The sequence below is a fragment of the Ischnura elegans genome, chromosome 4 (assembly GCF_921293095.1).
Source record: "Ischnura elegans chromosome 4, ioIscEleg1.1, whole genome shotgun sequence".
NCBI lineage: Eukaryota > Metazoa > Arthropoda > Insecta > Odonata > Coenagrionidae > Ischnura > Ischnura elegans.
In genome coordinates this window covers 2,667,792-2,689,003 of record NC_060249.1, presented here as the reverse complement: position 1 = coordinate 2,689,003, position 21,212 = coordinate 2,667,792, and the positions used below count along the sequence as shown (strand labels likewise).

General features: G+C 39.4%; 1 long non-coding RNA gene across 1 annotated transcript in view; it reads right to left on the bottom strand.

The window, feature by feature from the left end:
* LOC124158275 overlaps nucleotides 1-21,212 on the bottom strand; it is a 118,830-nt gene that overhangs the window by 7,413 nt on the left and 90,205 nt on the right. Inside the window, exon 3 of the long non-coding RNA XR_006864742.1 lies at nucleotides 19,217-19,304. This is a non-coding gene — a long non-coding RNA (uncharacterized LOC124158275). The remainder of the gene's footprint in view (nucleotides 1-19,216; nucleotides 19,305-21,212) is intronic.

Genomic DNA, 21,212 nt, shown 5'->3' with positions numbered 1-21,212 from the left:
GATGTTGAGGCAGCGGAAAGATCTTGGGGAATAGAGTGCGACCTTGTCTCGACCGAAGAAACGTCTTCCCACGGACATCCTTGGACGAGGTCTCCCCCAAAAGAACGACTGCTCTGCGAATAATGACGTACCACCATCTTCCCAATCTTCCGCGAATTTGGCCATGGACACTTGGGACACTTATATACCATTCCACAGAGGTCACCATTTAAGCGTGACATTTCCTCATACGAGATATCACATGTATTTTTAAAATTTGATTCTTCGGAAAAAATGTCTTCGGTCACTTCGAACACAAGTATTATAGAAGATAGAGAATACGTCCGTCGGCAAAAAAACGAGAAAATGTCTTCATGGAATTCGATCGATGACCTTGCGATTTGGATCGAGAATAGTTGGTACCATCGGATCGGATCGGATCGGCATTTTCGGATATCATGGATGAAATGCCTCGTTGGCTTCACCTGAATTGCATTTCTGACCTCGCCTTTGGCGATTCAGCCGATATGCCATTTATGCTATTGGGCCATTCATTATAATTCCATGAAGGAGAAAAACAGGAATATTACAAGGAGTAGAGTGGAGGGTTTAAAAAATTAATGAAAAAAAGCTCAAGAGAAATCAATTTTATCCAATCTTCCAAACGTGTAGGCTATTTGAATTCTTAAAATTAAAACTTTCAATGTTTTAAAAATTCCATAAAACTAACACTTTCAAAACCAACATTACAAAAAGTTAAAAGTTAAAAGCTTTTAAATTTCATGATATTTTCAGGTTTTGTGGAATCGAATTCCATGCATGAATAGATTTCACACAAAACAACTGAGGAACACAGCAGTTTTATGGCATGGTACAGTGAGATTGCTTTCATTTCTTGCATTTCTAGTCGTTCACCCTGATAATATAAACATGGCCGAAAAAGATATGAAACTAGGAGACAGAAATCTACCCCTTAGTGTGAATTTGAACATAAACTAAGCAAAAATAGCTTTTATTGGCTAGTAAAAACTAAACAAAAATTGACGACTAAAGATAGAAAGAATTTTGTGAGCACTACTGCCCTTAGTCTGAAAAGTACACTGTGCAACACTGGAAAAACATTTGTTTTTACCAAAGTAGATGCTCCTAATATATTCATGCCTCCTGGATTCGAAAATGATAACTCATAAAAACGTATCAATTACAGTTATGGCTCCATCTATAACGATGATCCATGACTGGCATATGGCCACTAAATATCAAACGAATTATTATGTTGAATTGCGCTAAAGAAGGCTTAGGTGGGTCTGTCGGCCAACAAGGTCATGGCCACAGTTTTTTTTATGCAAGCGGTGCCATTCACATATATTATTGTGAAAATGGTAAAGAGATCACCAGCAAATATTATTCGGAGCTTTCGGACAGATTCGATATTGATTTCAAGGAAACACTCAACCACATTTGAAGGAAAAAAAGAACTGTGCTGTCAAGACGATACACGGGTGCGCACGTTTATTCAACATTGCAAAAATCCATAAATTAGGCTAAGAACTGCTAAGCCGCCTAGCATATTCTTCAGAACTAAGTCCCAGCAACAACTTTCTATTTCCAAATATAAAGAAATGGCTACGTGGTAAGATATTTCGGTCGAAGCAAGATATTATCCCTGAAACGAACGCCTATTTCGAGGGCCTTGGTAAATGTTATGATTTAGAAGAAATTATAAAGTTGGAAAAACGTTGAACTAAATGTATCGGGCTAAAAGGAGTCTATGTACAGAACTAAAACACTTTTTTCCCGAAAATATACATTTTGTTTAAAAAGTCTGGGACTTATCAAACCACCCTCGTAAGTATGGAACAAAGAGAAGAATGCAGAGAATGTGGAACCAAACAATAGCTAAAATCTTTCTCGTCGTTGTTTGATTAGTCCATGTTTTATTAGGCCCTGATTTCCCTCTAATTCTCTCTCTGAGCTCATTATGAAGCATACAGCAGTTTTCGTACATCATCCGAAAGTCCCAAATTTTCTCCAACCTTTACTCCATTTTCCCTGATATTCTAATGGAACCTATCACACTGTCCTAGGCTTAAAGTCTACAGGATATATTTTTGAGTGAATATATGTCAAAGTCATTTATTGAAAATGCGTGCGATCTGGGAAAAAAACTGAGGGTCATACTTTGATGTTTTGAGCGTAAATTTCGTATTCTGGAGTTCGAAATAAAATGAGGACGCCGGATATTATCGGAGAAAGTTTTTGTAACCAAGCAATTTGTTGCATTGGGTAATTAAACGAAAATTTTTGTTATAACTTGCTATTGTTCATACTCCATTATTATTTTAAATAATTTTAATACACTCCAATTTGATATCTTATTTTGCAGATTATTTGAGTAATTTATCTTCATGTTCCTACTGCAGCACATGCTCTCTAAGGATAGTCTAGACGAATCCAGATAGTATTTCCTGGATTGAATTTCCGGCTATCAGTCGATATGTCTACCCTGGAAGGCCGAATTGGCAAAAACCCGTGTGGAAGTCTCGTCATTGAGTCGACGAAGAGAGTGTTTTAAGAAGCAATTAAATCATCCCTGTTTATACAAGGCGACTCTCTCTCCCTCGTCTCCTTGGAATCGGTTACGAGACCACTACAGAGGTTAAGAGCGCCGGGTGACCTCAAGACGATATTCCTCAAGTGGTCGGGTCCAAATCCAATGTCAACGGCGGAATTACCAACGCAAGGACACTTTCGGAATTTGCAAATTCAAATACATTTATGGGCGCCATTTTGGATCTTGTCTGAGACCGTCCAGCGAAATTTGGAGTGCAACGTCAACAGGAAGCTTTTCGCACGCATTCTGGTGCTCTTTCTGAGCATTACTCAGGCTCCAACATAGCTATTTATAGATCATGTGCTTTCATTCCAAATATCCCCTTCCTCGGACCACTTCACTTTTCATAATTCCTAAACGCACCGAAATGCTTCACGTCTGAAATAAAATACTTAAGCGGAAACTAAGAAAGATCTCACATTCATGATTTTGTAATTGTAATGGTAAAATTGGATGGACAGGTTGAGAAATGAGCAGATATTCAGAAGAATTAAGGACACTACGCGCCAAAGGAGAAGAACACGATGCACCGACTTCGTAATGCGACTCCGCAGTTATGTGGAAAACATAATGGAAGAAAACAATGATGGAAAAGTCGCTAGATTAAGACGAAGGAACATTGTGCGAAAAATCCACAAAGAAAAAATCATTCGCACAATTTGTGCATTGCGGATGACTCCGTAAAAATTTTCACCGTGGCTATTCCCGGTATACCTCCTTAAATAAAACGAAGGAACATATTATTATAATTATATAATATTTTAATGCTTATTTGCATGTTGGGTGTATGTATATTGTCTGAGTGCGAACATTTAATGAATGTATTGTAAAGGTAAAGATAATAATGGAACCTGCTGGTAAGCATAATGCTGAGCAGGACCTTCAAAATGTAAAACTTACGCTTTATTTAACTGTAAAAATTAGTGAATATCAATGTTTCATTTGAAGATATACTAAACTGTACAATTTTATAAAATGACACTAATATATTTTTCAGAATTTATTTTACAATATGTAAAACTTTGTAATATTTTATATTTAGTGACTATATTTTTCACAATTTATTTTATACATTGTAAAATTTTAAATTATGTAATGTTTTTATATATTTTGATTATTTATTTGATTGTATGTTAACAAATGGCTATTTTTTACACTCATGTTAAACTATCATTTGAGAATGTAACTATCAAATGTATTATTTAAATAATAATTATTATTGCTATTATTATTATTATCATTATATTGTTACAAGTAGGGCATTGGCCTGGTGGTAACATGAACATACGATGCAAAAAGAAATTGAAAAAATCATAACGAAACCATTGGTCACTACTTCTTCACCAGCTTTTTAAAAAATATGCAAATTTTTCGGGAAGGGCTCAAATAGTTTCGCTGGTAGGTAGGTCGTTCCAGTCCCTTATGGTCCTATTCACGAAGGAGAACTGCTTCGCATTTGTCCTTTGTGATCGGCACTTTATCTTGAACTGGTGATCATTTTTTCCAACAAAGCTGGGTTTTGCAATGTCCTTTCCAAACTCCTTCCATACTTTTTCCCCACTCATTATTTCAAACATAGCCTGCTCCTTTTCCTCCTCTCCTGTAAACTCTCTCACCTCAGATCTCTGATAATTTCTGAAACGCTCTCGGTTTTCTTGTGCTTTCCCAACACATACCTAGCAACTTTTCTCTGCACCTTCTCCAAGTTAGTCACTTCTCCTTTATAATGCGGTTCCAAACAAGAGATGCGTACTCCAAGGCAACGTACGAACTAGAGTTGTATGGGCCATTTCTTTGGTAGCCCTGGTGCTTCCTCTGAGGTTTCTCATTACGAAAGGTCAGGAGGGATGCGGGGAAGAAGAGCCTGAGAGGTGAAGCAGAAGAACTAGCTCAGGACAGATAGAGTTAAATGATGACTGCAGTATGTAAACCAATCTCGGGAGTGCAATACTATGTAGGCATATAAATTGCAGGTACGTTGGTACAGTTTATAGCGACCACTCCATGTGCCCGGCGAACATTCATTTCCTGCCCTAAGGACCTTACATTAGGATTGTAGTCGGGTATCAATGTAGATGTAACCTCAATCGGTTACGTGAAGAATAAAGATCGAGTGTTTTAGCTGCAATATTGGCCAGTGGTGGCGTTGAATTTGGTTCGCCCGAAACCCGACACTGTTTCATTGTTGCGTCAGAGTGAAGAATAGAGAGAGGGAATGGCATTGGATAATACTATTTTTGTAATGGTTATATCACAAACTCTAAGTTTAAACAATTAAAAATACAAAATGCGACGCGTCGTGCCAAGGGATTCGTCCTTATAAGCCGCGAGAGAGGACGCAAACAGCGTGAAATGGAAGTTGAAGTTGAAGCGATATCGTTCACGAACACTGCGATAGTGACCAAGTTCACGCCGAACTGAGCACTTAAGCGCGGGGCCTCGTGCAATGACGCACAACGCAGGCAGAGTGTGACACCAATCAGAGATCGCTGATGAATTCTGACTCCTCTGACAAGGCTGACCAAATGAGACGCTGAATTGAGTCCACGTCCGAGTCGATTTCACGCAGAGGGCGCTTTCCGCTCAATGCACGCCCCCCCCTTTCTGTCTGTCTCTCTTCACAGTCCACGACGATCATTTTCTTCGCTTGTCACTCCTTTGTGTCGCCAGAATAATTCCTCTCCCTTCCCACATCAAGTACCGCGACTGCGAACCAACAACAACCATGAATTCTTTTCCAAAAAAGGCAAAGTTAAGTGAGGATAAGAATGAGGAGAGTGAGACACTGACGCTAGAAGGGAGGCAAGAAGGCTCCCAGATTTCAAATTCGTTATTTTTTGTTTGGCACGGGAGGAAAAAAGTTATTCAGTAGTCACTCGACCCAACTCCTATCGTGATTGCAATAAATTAAATAAAATCGTAAAATGAGTCAACCGATTACATCAATGTCCTGCCACTGACAGCCTAATGGCGTTCTGAACTTGGAATCCAAATAATCCGGTTCGATGCTTCGAAAAAGTAATACACTTCCTTCACTAACCATAAATATTTCAAAATATCATTCAACAACCATTTTTATGTGCACTTGATTCATTTAAAATATTTCTCTTCAATGCAAGGATAATTAATCCAAATACGATTGGATGCCTGAGGGCGATTCACTCATCGAACCGTTGGGAGGAGACATGCAGAAACCCGATAAATCTTCACTGACATCACTAGATATCTTAATATTTCAACCCCTCGCAATCGGCTACAGAAAGAGAAGTTAACAATAAGGAGCGCTGAAGTCGCAGCCCAATCGGTAAAGAGAACGAGGAACTAGATTTGTAATCATTTGAGCCGTTCGAGTATCTCGTAAGACGATTTATATCTACCATGTTCAACTGCGCCCTCCCACTATGCAAGCTAATGCAACATTTTTCTCAACTCTCTCTTAGTCCTCTGTAAGACGGCTGGCACTCTTCTTCTTCTCTACCTTTAATGCTCCAAATTATAAGTACAGCGCATTATTTGCGAAACAAAGTAAAAAAAATTTAATAGTTAAAACAAACTAATCCAATTGTAGTGCGTAGAATTAGTGTGACATTTTAAAAATATTACCGAGCAGTAATGGTAACAACAACTAGTTCCTTTTTAAGATTGTACCTGGTACTCGCAATTATTCAATAAAAAGTAACTGTAACTGCGGCCTGTTTGAATTTTCTGGTACTTTAACCATCTGGGTAAATTAAAATGATAGCGAACACATGGACGACTTGACAATTTTCCCCCGGGCGAATAAAACAAAAGAAATAATTGAAGCATATTTCCCGGCATTCCACAGACTGTCTGCTCCCAGATGAAGATCAGAAGTGCATGCGGAATGAAAGAGCACGGGCAGTGAGTGAAGGACGACGACAATTTTTAATCGATAGCCTTGGGTCGGCTCTCTTAACTGGGTAAGCCAATCACCAACCGAGAAACAAAATAGGGAGGGATAAGCAAGGCCCACAAAATAAATCCAAATCCCATCATTATTTCCTGCGCTTTCGGTGAATAAGAATAGCATAATTGGCCTGAACAACCAAATCGGCCGTATTTTAAGACATAATGGCTTAATGAAGACAATCTTCGATGGTGGTTATACCCGCCGATATTTCGTTCAATCGAAAAGTAGGCGACAAACATAAAAACGGAATAAGATCGTCCTAGGATTATTACCATACATCTCTTCACTCAATTATACCGTCCGCCAATCTTTTCCCGCCATCCTATCTCATTCACATCCTTCTTTACTTTGTGCATTTGCTGTCTTAGAGGTCCTTCTTTTCCATTCTTGTCCCTCGACGATTGCCTTCATCAGGCCATAATGCCTCAAGATATGGCAAATTAGATTGTTCCGTCTTCTTATCAAGGTTTCCAAGGTGCTCCGCTTTTCTCCTACTCTTCTTAGTTCTTACTAATTGCTTACTTATTACGATGAATTTGATCCTCATCATTCCTCTGTAGCACCACATTTCGAAAGCCTCCACTATTTGTTTTCTCTCCTGCTGTCAACATCCAACCCTCGCTTCCGTAGAGGAGCATACTCCTCATGTAACTCTGGTAAATTGTTCCCTTATCCCTTTTGCTTGAGTTTTCCCGCTTGAAGTAGGCCTTTCTTTTGATGGAACGTTCTTTTCGCCTGCTGATATTCTGCTGATAATTTCTTTCTTGCTTCTCCCATCGCTAGTTGCTCCCAAAATAACAGAATTCATTCAACTCTTTCAATTTTTGATTCCCCATATTGATGTTAGCCTTGACTTCGTCTCTCCTAAAGTATACTGATACCTTATTTCTGTGTGCCTTTGTGAGCTGATATTCATCCGTTACTCCAACTCATATTTATTTATTTATATCACACCAAAAACAGCACTAAGGCCTTTACATTGGGTTTATAAACAAAATAAGTTATGTAAATATAATTAATAAACATGTATAAAAATAATATCATAAATAACAACCATTTTCAACGTATGCAATACATACAAAAGGTCGGTGTCAAAAAGATAGTCTTTTCAATTGGTTATTAAACTCATTATATTACTTATATTTACCAGAGTCTTCTTAAAATTCTTCTCTGACTCTCATATGACAGCCATGTCATCGGCAAATCGACGCATTTGCTAGTTGCGAATTTCCTTCCCATATATTTATTCTCAAATGCACACCGTGAAATTGTTCAGCTGAGACAAATTTACGAATCGCAGTCGGGAGGAAAGTACCCAACACAGAAACAGCAGTTTTCTCGGAACTTGAGTTGAGTGTCGTACCCGACGCTGCTCACCTCTTTCCACGACACCCTCTTCCGATCAATCACGAACTACCTTCGGGAGAATAAAACCTCTTCTTCGTGAATCGCGTGATCTCCATTCCATAGACAGGAATAATGCCTGCGGAAAAATCAATAGACAGCGATGCCTCGCCACGTCAGTCGAGTTGACCTCTAACGGAATAATTCACTGACTTATCATCGACCACCTTGGTACTCCATAACATATATCCGGTGAAACATCTTCAGCCAAAATAAATCAGAAATATTACAACGCAGAGGTCCCTCTCCTAAACATTACAATACGCAATCGGCCACTGGATGCTTTGCGACACGAGGGTGTGCCCAGGATCAAATCTAGGGGGGGGGGGGGGCAAGGCATTGTTGTTCAAGTTCATTTAAGTAATATTTAAGCATGGAAAATGTGAATAAAACCAATATTTTAAGAAAACTACAACAGCGCTTTATTAGTTTTAAATATTATTTCCTTGAAAAGAATTATTTTTGTTACATACCTAGTAATAAATCATTTTTCGTGGGATCTTTCAAGTAAATTTGTCGAAAACTTTCGTTTTAATCCAGTCCTGATTTTTCTCAAAGACTTTTGCGATTTTTGCTTCTGGGGGGTGGGACAGCTGCCCCATCCTGCCCCTCGCAGGATTACGCAGGATGATGCGACCCAGAGCGCGTTTAAATACGTTTACAAAAGTCGCCACTCCCGTCGCTGACGGAAGGAGAGATCTGAAATCAACGGCTATCATTTTAGGTTGTGAGCCAAATTTATATTTGCGATGATACAATCTATCAAATTCCTAACTTTTAAATGCTATTACTCTCAAGTGCAATTACCCTATCGAAAATATTGAGAATTAATTAATGGATAGCTCTGCCCTCAGCGCCGCACTGCGGACACTTTTGAAAATCGACTAGAATGTGCTGAAGTGGCAGCATATGTAGCAGTGACCAACCCCAGCCTCTCAACCGGAAACCCTTCACTAACACACGATCAACAGTGTAGAAACCTTCGCGAGGGTTTTGTGGGACCTCGCTAAGGCTGCTCACGTTGAAACCAATCACTCGCTTAACTATGAAGGAACCTTCGCGAGGGTTTTGGGGGGCCTCGCTAAGGTTGCTCAAGTTAAGAAACACACACACACATAATCACACAAACAACACTTACTCCGTGGGTTATACTCCGGGAGAATATGCTCAAAACTGAGCGATGGAACTGCCACCTGGACGGGAAAAGCGTACCGGTTTCGGAATCCAAGATTCCCTTATCAACGCAACTGAGGTTAAAACTTCACTTCAACAAGGTTGAGTGACGAATTTTCCCGTTCCAGCATACCACAAAGTGTTTTGTTTATACCTGTGACGAGGTCCCTTGTTACGGCCATTGGAGTGTTTCTTTTGACCTTGAGGCCGTAGAGCTCAACTTTTTATCTAGCATATGTAGTTCCTAACACTTAGCCTCCGAGATGTACCAACAGATGGTGTGGGGGAGGTTGTGTTCCGGTCTGTGCTTGCATCCATGTTGACCATGGGATGTAGAGGCCCCTCTTCTCCATGTTGCACTCCGAAAGCCACGACAAGACCATATTTGAGATAGTTTCTTTATCATAGACACATGTTTTTGCTCATTTGATCGCCGGAGACTCTTCTTAAATATCATTAATGGCAAATACAGATCATCTGACCTTCTTTCTTTTTTTCCGCATCGTGTTCCTTCGCGCACGACGAGGTCGAGTGACCTATTTCATTGTTTCATCCCCCGCCTTTCTGTCTCTAAACGTTCTTTTCTATTCAGAATTCCTTCTTCCATTAACTCCTATGCCAAATGTGTTCCAAAATTTGATCCTTTTTTTCATCCCTCATCCATCTTGCACCATCACTATCGTAATTTTCCCCCTATTCCTCCCACCACCCCATGAAATTTATTATTCTTTGTTATTTATTTGTGAATACTGCTGAATATCTTTTGTTCATTATTGGTTACGTTGCTTAATATTATTAAATTGTTTCTCCTGTTATTGTGAGTCCTCTGTAATTGGCCTCGTGCTGTTTTTGGACTGGATTAAATAAATAAATAAATTATTATCATGCAACACTATTTGAAAAATACCTCGCAATAGCGACACAGCTTATGCATCAGAGAACGCAGAAGAGTCTATTATCTTCAGATGGCGAGCAAAGAATTCTTAAAATATTAGTTAATTAAGACATTACAGTATTTCCAGTGAATTTATTTTCGCATTTCATTGTTTCAACAACCTTTTCAAGAGCATCACGTTCATCCAACTCAACATTCCTCCTTCAAGTTCTTCATCAGTATGACGTATATCTAAGGAAAAGGATGGTAGCACATGAAAATGTTGCAAGATGAACGAAAGGCGTCGAGCAAAAAGAAATTCAGTGGAAATATTGAAATGTCTCACTTAACAAACACATCAATAACTTTCACCAAATATCATACAAAATTTCTGAGGTATATCATATACATGTGAGATACAAGTATGCAGCCGAAAATTTACATATCCAAGCCGTATTTCGCGAATGTCGTTAATAAATATCATGAGATCAGCTATCAGTGAATGTAGGTTTCCATTGAGTAGTACACACCGACTTTGATAACCATTCCCACATTGCTAATAGGGTGGTTTCCTATTATTTTTTATTGCCTAAATCGAAAGATTATTACTCCTGGAGTACGTATTTCACGCTTTTAGATTTTTAAATGACGATATCTATTTTTCGCGAGTAAATGAAAAGTGAAAAATTTCAAGCGCGCGAAAACGCGACGCGTAAGTAGGAATGATGGGAAAAAGTCCGTGCGACGCATTTCTGGTTCCCCCTCCCGCCTTATGAGGTGACCTTGATCGAGGCTCTGAGCGCTGATAAGACGCAGGATGCTAGCGGGTAGCTGAGTACCTTGCTGGCTCGTAGCGCTTGGCTTAAAAAAGGTTTATTAATACCTTATCAAACGAAGAAAACTTTCCGACCTTAGCCAGTTTTAATAGGTGTTTATTAAGACATGTTTCTTGAGCTCTGTGCCTCATGCATGCATTGGTAACCTCAGACGATGTATAACTCCTATCCACTCGTGTAGAAACTAGGTCCCTGTGACGTCACGTGGAGTGGAATCGCATGGGCGCCAATCTGGCCTTTTTCAAATGAGGATAAAATTTGACCCTTGCCATTCGTCTAAACCGGTATTTCAAAAACCAAATAATTTGTGTATTATGAACACACTAATGGTGGGTAACGAATCGCAATCAATGCCTTTCGATTTCTTTGATGAAGGAAACTACCCTATTCCATCATCAGTTCGACATAAGGCATATCATCCATACATTCATATATCTGGAGCTTATGATCGGATCGTTACGTAGGAGTTTAAAGAAAAGGTAAGTAAATAGTCTGATATGGAGAGTAGTGCAGTGAAGAAGATGAAGTGGTCGGAGGGGAGGAGGAACAACGAAGTGCTGGATATGGTGGGCGAGGAGAGGCAGCTTTTAGATGAGATACGGAGGAGACAGAAGGTATGAATGCAGTTAGTGCTTAGCGGTGAGGGGATGTTGAAAATGGTGTTAGAGGTTAGAATGTTAGGGAAACGAGGGAGGGGAAGGAAAAGCATAGGATTTTTGGAAAGATTACCTTATAGATAGATAGGCCTTAAAGAAGAATAATTAAAGAAGGCAGTGCTGGAAGGAAAGGGAGGCTCACAGATGACTTCTTTAGTACTCTATGGAAACCTACCTCAATCGGTAGAATACATTAATAATAATTCCTTTCCTCCCACTTCCCGGCTCACCTATCACTCTTCCATCTGTCATGGTTTAAAGCATTCCCTTAAATTAAAATTACAATAAATAATGTGCAATATTTTAATTCTTCCGCGTAAACGGCAGCGATATACACATGAATTGCCATGGAAAATATTCCCCTCACCGGAATTCGAACCAAGGAACCTTCTTTGGCTTTCCGGAGCATTTCTCAAACCACTACGCTATCCAGGATCCTGGTTTCCCGATGGCAATGGTGCCGAGGCTCATCGTACTGGATGTTAGGCTCTCATAGTTCGTCAAGGATGTAAAATTCGAGAGTGAAATGACTTCGATGGAGGCACAACCGTTGGAGAGCCCCAAACGTGCGCCAAAGCCGTGCTCGGCGGGAATATTTCAATTCTGCCGCGTGAACGGACTTCAAAAGTCTTCTCTCGTACTCCTCATGATTGTAATCAGTAATCCGTTACTTCTCCGTTCCATTCAATAGATCTCCAGCATTTTCATAAGACACTAAATTACATCGACATTTACAAAATATTTTCAATGTTTATGACAAATATGCTTTTAATGTTAACTATCACGAACGTAGTGGAGACGGAGATGAGGATAACAGGGAAAACATAGGATTTATAATGTAGGACAATGTTCAAGGGTGATGCTGAGGAGCACAAAATAATAATTATTTACGAATAATGTCTACGCTGAATCGGTATGGCGGTTGAGAAGATATTGGTACAGGAGCTTCTACTTATGGAGGGAATGACCTTGAGTGTGGAGGATGGATGATGGCTCTTCTGGAGAAAAATCAGTCGTAAAGTGGCTTCCCTTCCTCCCTTTCCTTTCCTCCCTTCCCTCCTCTAAAGGCCTGGTTACACGGTGCATTAACCCGTACGGGTTAATGTCTAAATGTATGAACGCGAGAATGAACGGAAAAATTCACCGTGTAACCACCCCAAAATGTACAAATGCATGAACGCGTGAACGGAAAATAGAACCTGTTCTAATTTCGTTCATGCATTCGCACAAGTTGATAACAGAGCCACCTGGTGGGAAACGACACATTTAGTTGTCATCTGCAGGGCTATTCCACGGCCGTCTTGGCTATTCAGTAACTCTTTACGCGTATTTGTTCATTTGTACTGTATCGTAAGTGCTTGAATCCTACCACAAACTCACCATTTGCATCTACACTAATATTCGCGTAGATTATCCCTGTATGTATGCCGGACATACCAAGTTTATGCCTATGGTATCTTATTGGTTGTATTATGCCGGAACAAAACAATCGATGAGGTTGTCACAGAGTTTTCAACGCGACATTTGTGAAATACAACGGCTATCATACGACTTATAGAACACATTTAAACATAATTTATATCTTACGAATTAACGACAATTCTACCTTTTATACGTCCGAGGTGGGAATGCGCTGGCTCACCACAAAAATACGACTCACATTACGCAAGTTCATAAATCGACAAGACCTCTAAACCAACATCTTTTCCATCAACAGCAAATATCTTCTTAACTTTATAACCGTCCCGGACAAAAGTAGAACAAGGTATTAAAAATATCTACTCTCATACATCATGTACACTCAGTGAAACAGATGACAGAAAAATGTCAAGTAAACACGGCTTAAAAACAAGATGCGTTTACAAATTTTCAGCCTAAGTATTAACTTTGATAACGGTTTGAAATAAATAGAGTACTATTGAGATATAGCATTCAGCGAGCGATAACGATAAATATTAAATATAAATAAATATTACTGGCACGAAATGAAACAACTTCGGCAACTACAATGAAAACCACTGTTTACACGGCAGCGCAAATATATTACCAGTATGTGAAATTTCCTGGTCCTACAGGAAACAACGAAAAGGGAATTATTTTCTGGTAGGTATCGTGTGCTTCCTACCTAATGATATTGTTTTCACATTTAAATTTTGCGCACTGTAAAGGGAATAAACAAAAACTAAACGCCTCGCGTTACGAGAAAATGTGTGAAAACTTGTGCGAACGCATTTACCGTGTAACCGCTCATTCATGCTCCTCGTTCACGCAAACGTCCATGAATTCAGACATGCAAACAGACACGCATTCATACATTAACCCGTACGGGTTAATGCACCGTGTAACCAGGCCTTAAGAATATTTGTACACCACTCTTTCTTCTCTCTTTCGCACTCACGCATTCATTCCTTCCGTCTTATCACCACCACCTGAGCCGCCTACCAACCTTCAAGTTCATTGGTGGATGGCAGATGAATTCATTACACAGTGTAACATAATCCGACCTCCAGAATACGAATGTGATGATAAAAAAATTGAAACGCTCTCTGTTTTGGAACAATTCGCACACGCGCGCAATACACGACAGTATTTCCAGTAAAGTGCAACATTTTAAAAGATGGAACGGTTTCATCACAATAACAAGGAAAGATACCAGAGAATTTGGGAAGTTCGAATGATAGGCTGACAAACTGATGGATGCTTCACTGTAAGCAAATGGAAATTCCCCATTTTAGGAGAAAATAAGGCATGCCTGCCATGTTAACAAAGAAAAAACAAAGGGGGTAAAAGATGTTGGAGAATTAAAGGTTCCCCATTCCCCGCATGTATCTGATTGCTATAAATTTCCACTGTTTGTAGCTCAATACTTACATTCACTAAAACCATGATTCCTTTTTCATGTAGGTGCTATTTAGCTGCACTTGGGTTATCGATATTCACGGAGTAAGTTACTTGTGCACGATCTTTTGGGTTAAATTTCCAAATTCAGGAGGTAGAAATACTTGCAGAACATTTACTCTCGCGAAAAATGTTTTTCATCACAGCTGCACAGCAATACCCGTCTCAGGGAGTTTGCTCTTCATTAGGTCACAGCGGCCTGCTTGTAAATTCAGCTGTTTGGCTCTCCTCTCTCGACAACTTCGAACTGATTTCTTTTTCGGTTCCATTCGGCGTAGGTTCATGCCATCCATCAACTGTTGTATGACGTTCACTCGAGGCCTTCCTCCAATATTTCAGTCTTCTTCCTCTTCAGAAATCTTCAACGATTCTTCTTGCAGGTCCATCATGACGACCAATTGCGGCCGAAGAAAATGGCTCTTCCCTTTTTTCATTTCCTCCAATGAAATTTTTATCTTTCCACCTCTCCGAAACACTTCTTCATCCGTAACTCTTTCAAGGCAACGTATTTTCAGAACTCTTCTCAGGCATCGCGTTTCAAAAGCCGTTATTTATATTAAAGGGAAAAAACAGCAAATATTACGCAAATAATTCTATTACCTCTGTTGGTTTATTAGCCCAATATCCATTAATTTTCAGAACGAAAGAGAATTAATTCGCCATTGCATGGCTGCGTGTCGTGGAGCTTGCATCCGAGACGTCTGCCGCAGCGCCGCTCCCCCGAAATTAGGGAAAATTATGAAACATTTAAGAATCGGAAACCATTGGCAGGGACACCAACCTTATCACTTGTTAACCTACCTCTCATTCATTTTTATTCCTGTGACCAAAATCAAGACTTCCCAACATTCTACCGAGCACAAGAAAATTTCTTTTGGAAAACGCTCTAAGATTCAAGGGAACTCAATTGTCAATGATTTTCCGGGTATTGATCGAACAGCACCAGGAATGAAACTAGCATCGCTTAAAAGATTCTGCAGTGTAATCTGAGTGACACGGTAAAAAAGTTTTGTGAAAATACAATAAGAATCATTGGCAAAAAAACTCTCAGGGTTTTTGGCGTATCTGTCGAGTAACAATTTTTACACAATTCTTATTAATGCTAATTTATATTATTATTGTATCATTACGACACAATATCGGCGAAAATCATAGAGCCAATAATTCTTTTTGTATTTCCCGAAATACATTTTACAAAGAAGTCAAACGATTAGGGAGTGAAGTAATGGTCGCGGAATGGAGTGAAACTTCGTCAGACATAATATTATAATTCGTAATTACTTAAATAAAACCGCATAGGGTTTCGTTACTAATAATAATAATAGGTTAGCCTTGGGGAGAAACCAATTTTTACGAGTGGTCCTCTCAGGGGAGAATATAAGGCAGATATCCCCACAAAAGAACATAAAAAATACCGATCCCCTCGTCACTAAATTAATGGGCGAACTAACCCAAGATAGACGAAGCCTCCAAGACGAACAGGCCGGAAGGAACGCTACTTACATCGCCCTCTTTTCTTTACGCGTCGCGAGAAATGTGAATGACATTTTTATGTTAGAGTTCAATGAGGTATAGAGTATTGCGTCGTACGCCTCATTCTATATGCCAAATAGATTTTATGAAAAATATTTATGCGGTACGAAAACCATTGGTATTAATTTGTTTTAATTATTACAAGAAAAAATAAGAAGTTTCGTCGCTCCCAACATTTTTCTTAAAGAAGAAATCGAGAAACAAAGAGAAAATGGTAATAACATATATTGGTAAGTACTGTTCATTTTGAGGGCCACTTCTCTTTCATTTAAATCATCAATGCAAGATTGTATACTAGGGAAAAAATAACCAGAGAAATATTGTAAATAAAAACATTCCGATAGATGTGTTGCTTTGAACGACGCGCAAACTTAGGATAAAAATGATTTTAAACGCTTCATAACACATCAGCACCGACTGCTTGGTGAATATGAAAATTATTAAATAGAAATTTTCGGTAGGAACAAAATTTTAGGAATTCCAAATTACGTCAAACAATACATTTTCCATACAATTCCCGTTAAGAACATGCACAAAATAGGCCTAGTTTTTCTAGTAATAATTGAAAAAATCGGCCAAATTAAATAACACTAATGATTTTAATAGCGCATAAATACCTTTAATAAAATTATATTTGCACATTGAATGAGGCGTATGGCACAATACTCACAACTTCATTGAACTCTGCCATAAGAAATAATATCATTGGCATTTCCCGCGCCGGACATATAAAAGAGCAGTCATCAAACAGTTCACGATTAAAATTCGGATGTTCTTCCTGGACATCTCGGGGGGGGGGGGTCGACGATAAGAATAACAGCTGCTTATGTCCGTGATTGATCGTATCAATATTAGAGCAATGAGGGAATCGAAGGATAGAAGCATATCGTTCCATTTTCCTCCGCCAGGTGGCAGCGGTTCCAGCGCAGCTGATCATCAACTCGACTGAAGGTAGAGAGCACAATCGTTATCGCAGAAACGAACTCACCAAGGCATGGAAGAGACAACCAAGGCGGTAGCGCCACAGACCCGAGGCGACGAACGATGGAACTACGAGTGAGAACGAGGAGTGTACGGCGCGAAATCGAAGTTGAAACGAAATTCATCTTTTCATAAAAATATTTAATAAGGACGAATTCGGACATATTTGTGTTCATTTAGGTATCAAGATAGTACCTCTTACTGTAATCCCTGCGTAAATTTGCAAATAAATGCATCAAAATCAAAAATGTTTTAAAAATTTATTTCTAAAAACCGTTTACAATATTTACAGGAAAATTATACGAACTTTGACACCGACAACAAACTACAGGCAAATTGAGAATAAGGTTTACACCTTCATATGCAAGCTATAATAAAAACACCTCAAAAACATTTACGAATTTGAAAATGTCTGAAATAGTTTTGACGGCCTAGTTCCAACAGGTGGCGGTTAGTTGATTGGATAATCAGTTTGGATGCAAGGCGGGAGATAGGTTTGGATTTGGGATCAATCATTGCCAGCCCCTTCATCACAGGCAACTTTGACAACGGCAACACAATTTTTTGCACATTGGCCAGATTTACGGGCAGGCATATACCCTGTGTGGACGCGGTAATAAAGCGAAAATGAATAGTAGTAAGATTAAATTCCTTTGAGGAAATTCATTAGAGATTCTGGCAGTCTCCAAAGTAAGCTCCTTACTATGAACACACACTTTTGAACGCGAGCTTTCTTCGCTTCGTGCTCTCCCTGGAATTGAACGACCGAAACATCCTTCAGAGGACCTATTTGACGGCATCCAGGGTTTCGTGGTGCTATCCCTTGAGGCAGGTTTCCACTTTATATAGGGAGGGCAATCGTTACCATATCATTAATTGCCTGGTACTCTGTAACCACGAACCCTGGATTCTGCCAAATAGACTTGTGCTCTGAGAGATGTTTCAGTTGTCCACTTCCAGGGAACGTACGAAGAGTGGGCAACTCAACAGCAGAGGGGAGTTGATGCTAAATGAGCAAACTTAAGATATTTCACGAGTTCTGTAATGACACCTCCAATTAATTTCTTCAAATGAATTTAAATTTCAATGCTTAAAATGCACACACCCTGGATATGAAGACCCCTCACCGGCCTCGGTGGCGGTGGGGTAAAGTCCTTGCCTGCCAAACCGTGGGTTCGAATCCCAGCTGGGTAGGTGGTCCCTATCCAGGGCATGGATGTTTGTGATGTGCATTGTTTATCCTCCATTGTAAAGGCCTTAAAGAGCTGTTTACGGGGAAGTTGGGAATGAATAAATAAATAAATAAAAATATAGTAAAGTAATATTAAGTATGCACCTCAAGTTAAGTGGAACAAAATTACCCTTAAAGCTTAAACAAAAAATAAATAGTAGACCTATATCTATATAATAGGGTGGTTTCCTTCATCAAACAAAACGAAAGGCATTGATTGCGATTCGTTACCCACCATTAGTGTATTCATAATATACAAATTATTTTGTTTTAGAAATACCGGGTTAGACGAATGGCAATGGTCCATTTTTATCCTCATTTGAAAAGGGCCAGATTGGCGCCCATGCGATGCCACTCCACGTGACGTCACAGGGACCTAGTTTCTATACGAGAAGATAGGAGTTATACGTCGTCTGAGGTTACCATTGCATGCATGAGGCGCAGAGCTCAGGGAAACATGTCTTAACAATCACTTATTAAAACTGGCTAAGGTCGGAAAGTTTTCCTCGTTTGATAAGTTATTAATAATCCTTATTTAAGCCAAGCGCTACCAGCCAGCAGGGTACTAGGCTAGCCGCTAGCAGCCTGCGTCGTATCAGCGCTAAGCCTCGCCTCAAGGTCACCTCGCAGGGCGGGAGGGGGAACCAGAAATACGTCACGCGGAGAGACTTCCCGACATTCATACTTAAGCGTCGCGTTTTAGCGCGCTTGAAAATTTTCACTTTTCATTTAATCGCGAAAAATAGATATCGTCATTTAAAAATCTAAAAGCGTGAAATACGTACTCCAGGAGTAATAATCTTTCGATTTAGGCAATAAAAAAATAATAGGAAACCACCCTATTGGAAAGATATAATGATGTGATCGCCTGTTGCTGATTGTTTATCCCGATGTAAAGGCAACATTGTGCTGTTGTCGGGGTAATTCAGATAAATAAATAAATAGATAGATAAATATAAGAGTTAACTCAGTAGAAATAATGCCCAATTATAATGTCCAATTTTACTAATATGTATCAAGAACTTCCACCACATCTTACCTAACATTACACAAAGTATCATGCAGGAATGATTGGGGGACACAATAAGAAGCGTTTAAGTACTTACAAAATGTGATGCATTTGTAGATTCAACTAGTGGTGGACTAGGACATCACACGTGAAGTAACCGAGGAATAATCTCGTACTCAACTCACCTGTGGAGAAGAGATATTTCAATATTAGAATAAGATTACACGTGAGCTTAGGGTTATCACAAGGTGTCTGGGAAAATATTTTTACGTAACATCTGCCAGGAGATAATTAACAGCTGATAATTGGTACAATAATATGAATTGCGAAGCTTAAACTCAACATGATAACATAAGCTCATGCCTCAGAGGGGGTTACATTAGGAAGTAATTGTGATTTTTAGCAAAAAAATGTAAGTTTTTCTACCAAACCACTTATCGTCGAAATTTACCCATCACGAAGTGATAAATTTTATTAAAATTACCTTTCGAATCTCATTTTAATATAATAATGATAGATTTAGTAGTTCTGATTTAGCATTTTTGCAAGTAAGAAATGACGTAAGAAGTTTTTTTCAAGTAAGAAGTATTTTTTCGTGGATTGCTTGAAATATTAAGTGCCAAAAACATATGAAAAATCGTATAAATTACTTAGCAGACTCATTTTACCTTAAACCATACCATTATTATAAAGGGTAAAGGCTTTGGTGTTTTGAAATATTTTTCCATTTCAAATTTGTAGCATATCAGCGAGGTTAGCGCATTTTTACGTCTAGATGTTCATTTTAACATTTTGACCTATTCAACGAAGAAAAACATCGCTGGGGCACATGAAGACGTTTGATAGGAGGTTAACGCAAGCCTGGCAACCCTCCTATACCCTGGCACGAGCACATTTACCTTAAAAATCACTTTTTCAGTCAAGGTTTCATTGGGCAAAGTTCACTGCCTTCATACCACTTCATACCGAGTATAGGATTGATATTGCGCACGGCCTCAGAAAGGAGCTATTGAAGAGACAAGCCTTTTAATGAATTTCTTTAACTCCCTTCAGAAAAACTACCACGACTCCGATGCTTCGCTCGCCAGCACAACTTTTAGTAATGAACTGCCTCGATACCTCCAAGGCGATGAACCATCTTGCACAAGTTCCATCACACGCTCATGCGAATAATATTGATTGGCATGATTACCCAACGGCGACACCTGATAGATGCGCTGACGTATTCACCGACACCAATGAACCGCGTGAACACCCAGCATTGCGCAAATGCCCGAATGTATGTCCATAAATGCTTCACTAAACTAATTCGTGCATCCATCACGCATTTGCCAAGCCACATAAGCACAAGCACAAATCAATGCATCGTGAAAACGCGGCTTTAAGAAAACGTCTGCTTCAAAAGAAGAACGCGTCAGATGACTTTTTTTTTACACATAAATGATGTATATTGGTAACCTCGTCGATAGTACGAATCTAATCTATCGACATATCCCATCAGGGTACTGCTGTTACAAGAGTTTAAAACGACAAGGGCACATCCTAGTGTTCACGAAAGTTTAACTTGATTCGTTTCCAAAATTCTATTCATTATTTATCTAAGTAAACATAAAACGTAGGATGGACGAAAAAAACGCGTGAATTACGTGGATTATTTTGCGCAGAAACGAGGCGCAGTGGTAAGCATATCGATAGTAAGAATCAATTCTAAAGATAAATCTCATCTCGAAATAACAGCTGATTAGACATTTCACAAAAATTCATATCATAATCGTTTGGCAGCGGTGCTTTCTGTGTGGCATTTATCCATCAGAGCAGCTACTTCACACGAGAAACGGAAAGAAACTGTTAAGTTCACGGCCGTGGAGTGGAGCTGCATAATCTCAGATTTCGTAACACGCTTTTTTTAAAGAAGGTTCATTCGTTCGTGGATGGGGAGAAAGAGAGAGAGTTTTTTGGACGTTTTTCGCGAGAGCCGCCGTCGCCACGGGCAACGCCATCAAACCGGTTCCAACACATCAATGAAAAAAAATGGAACGGTGCTCCACTTATTTCGATTGCGTCTGTAATGCGCACGCAGATAAAATCGATCG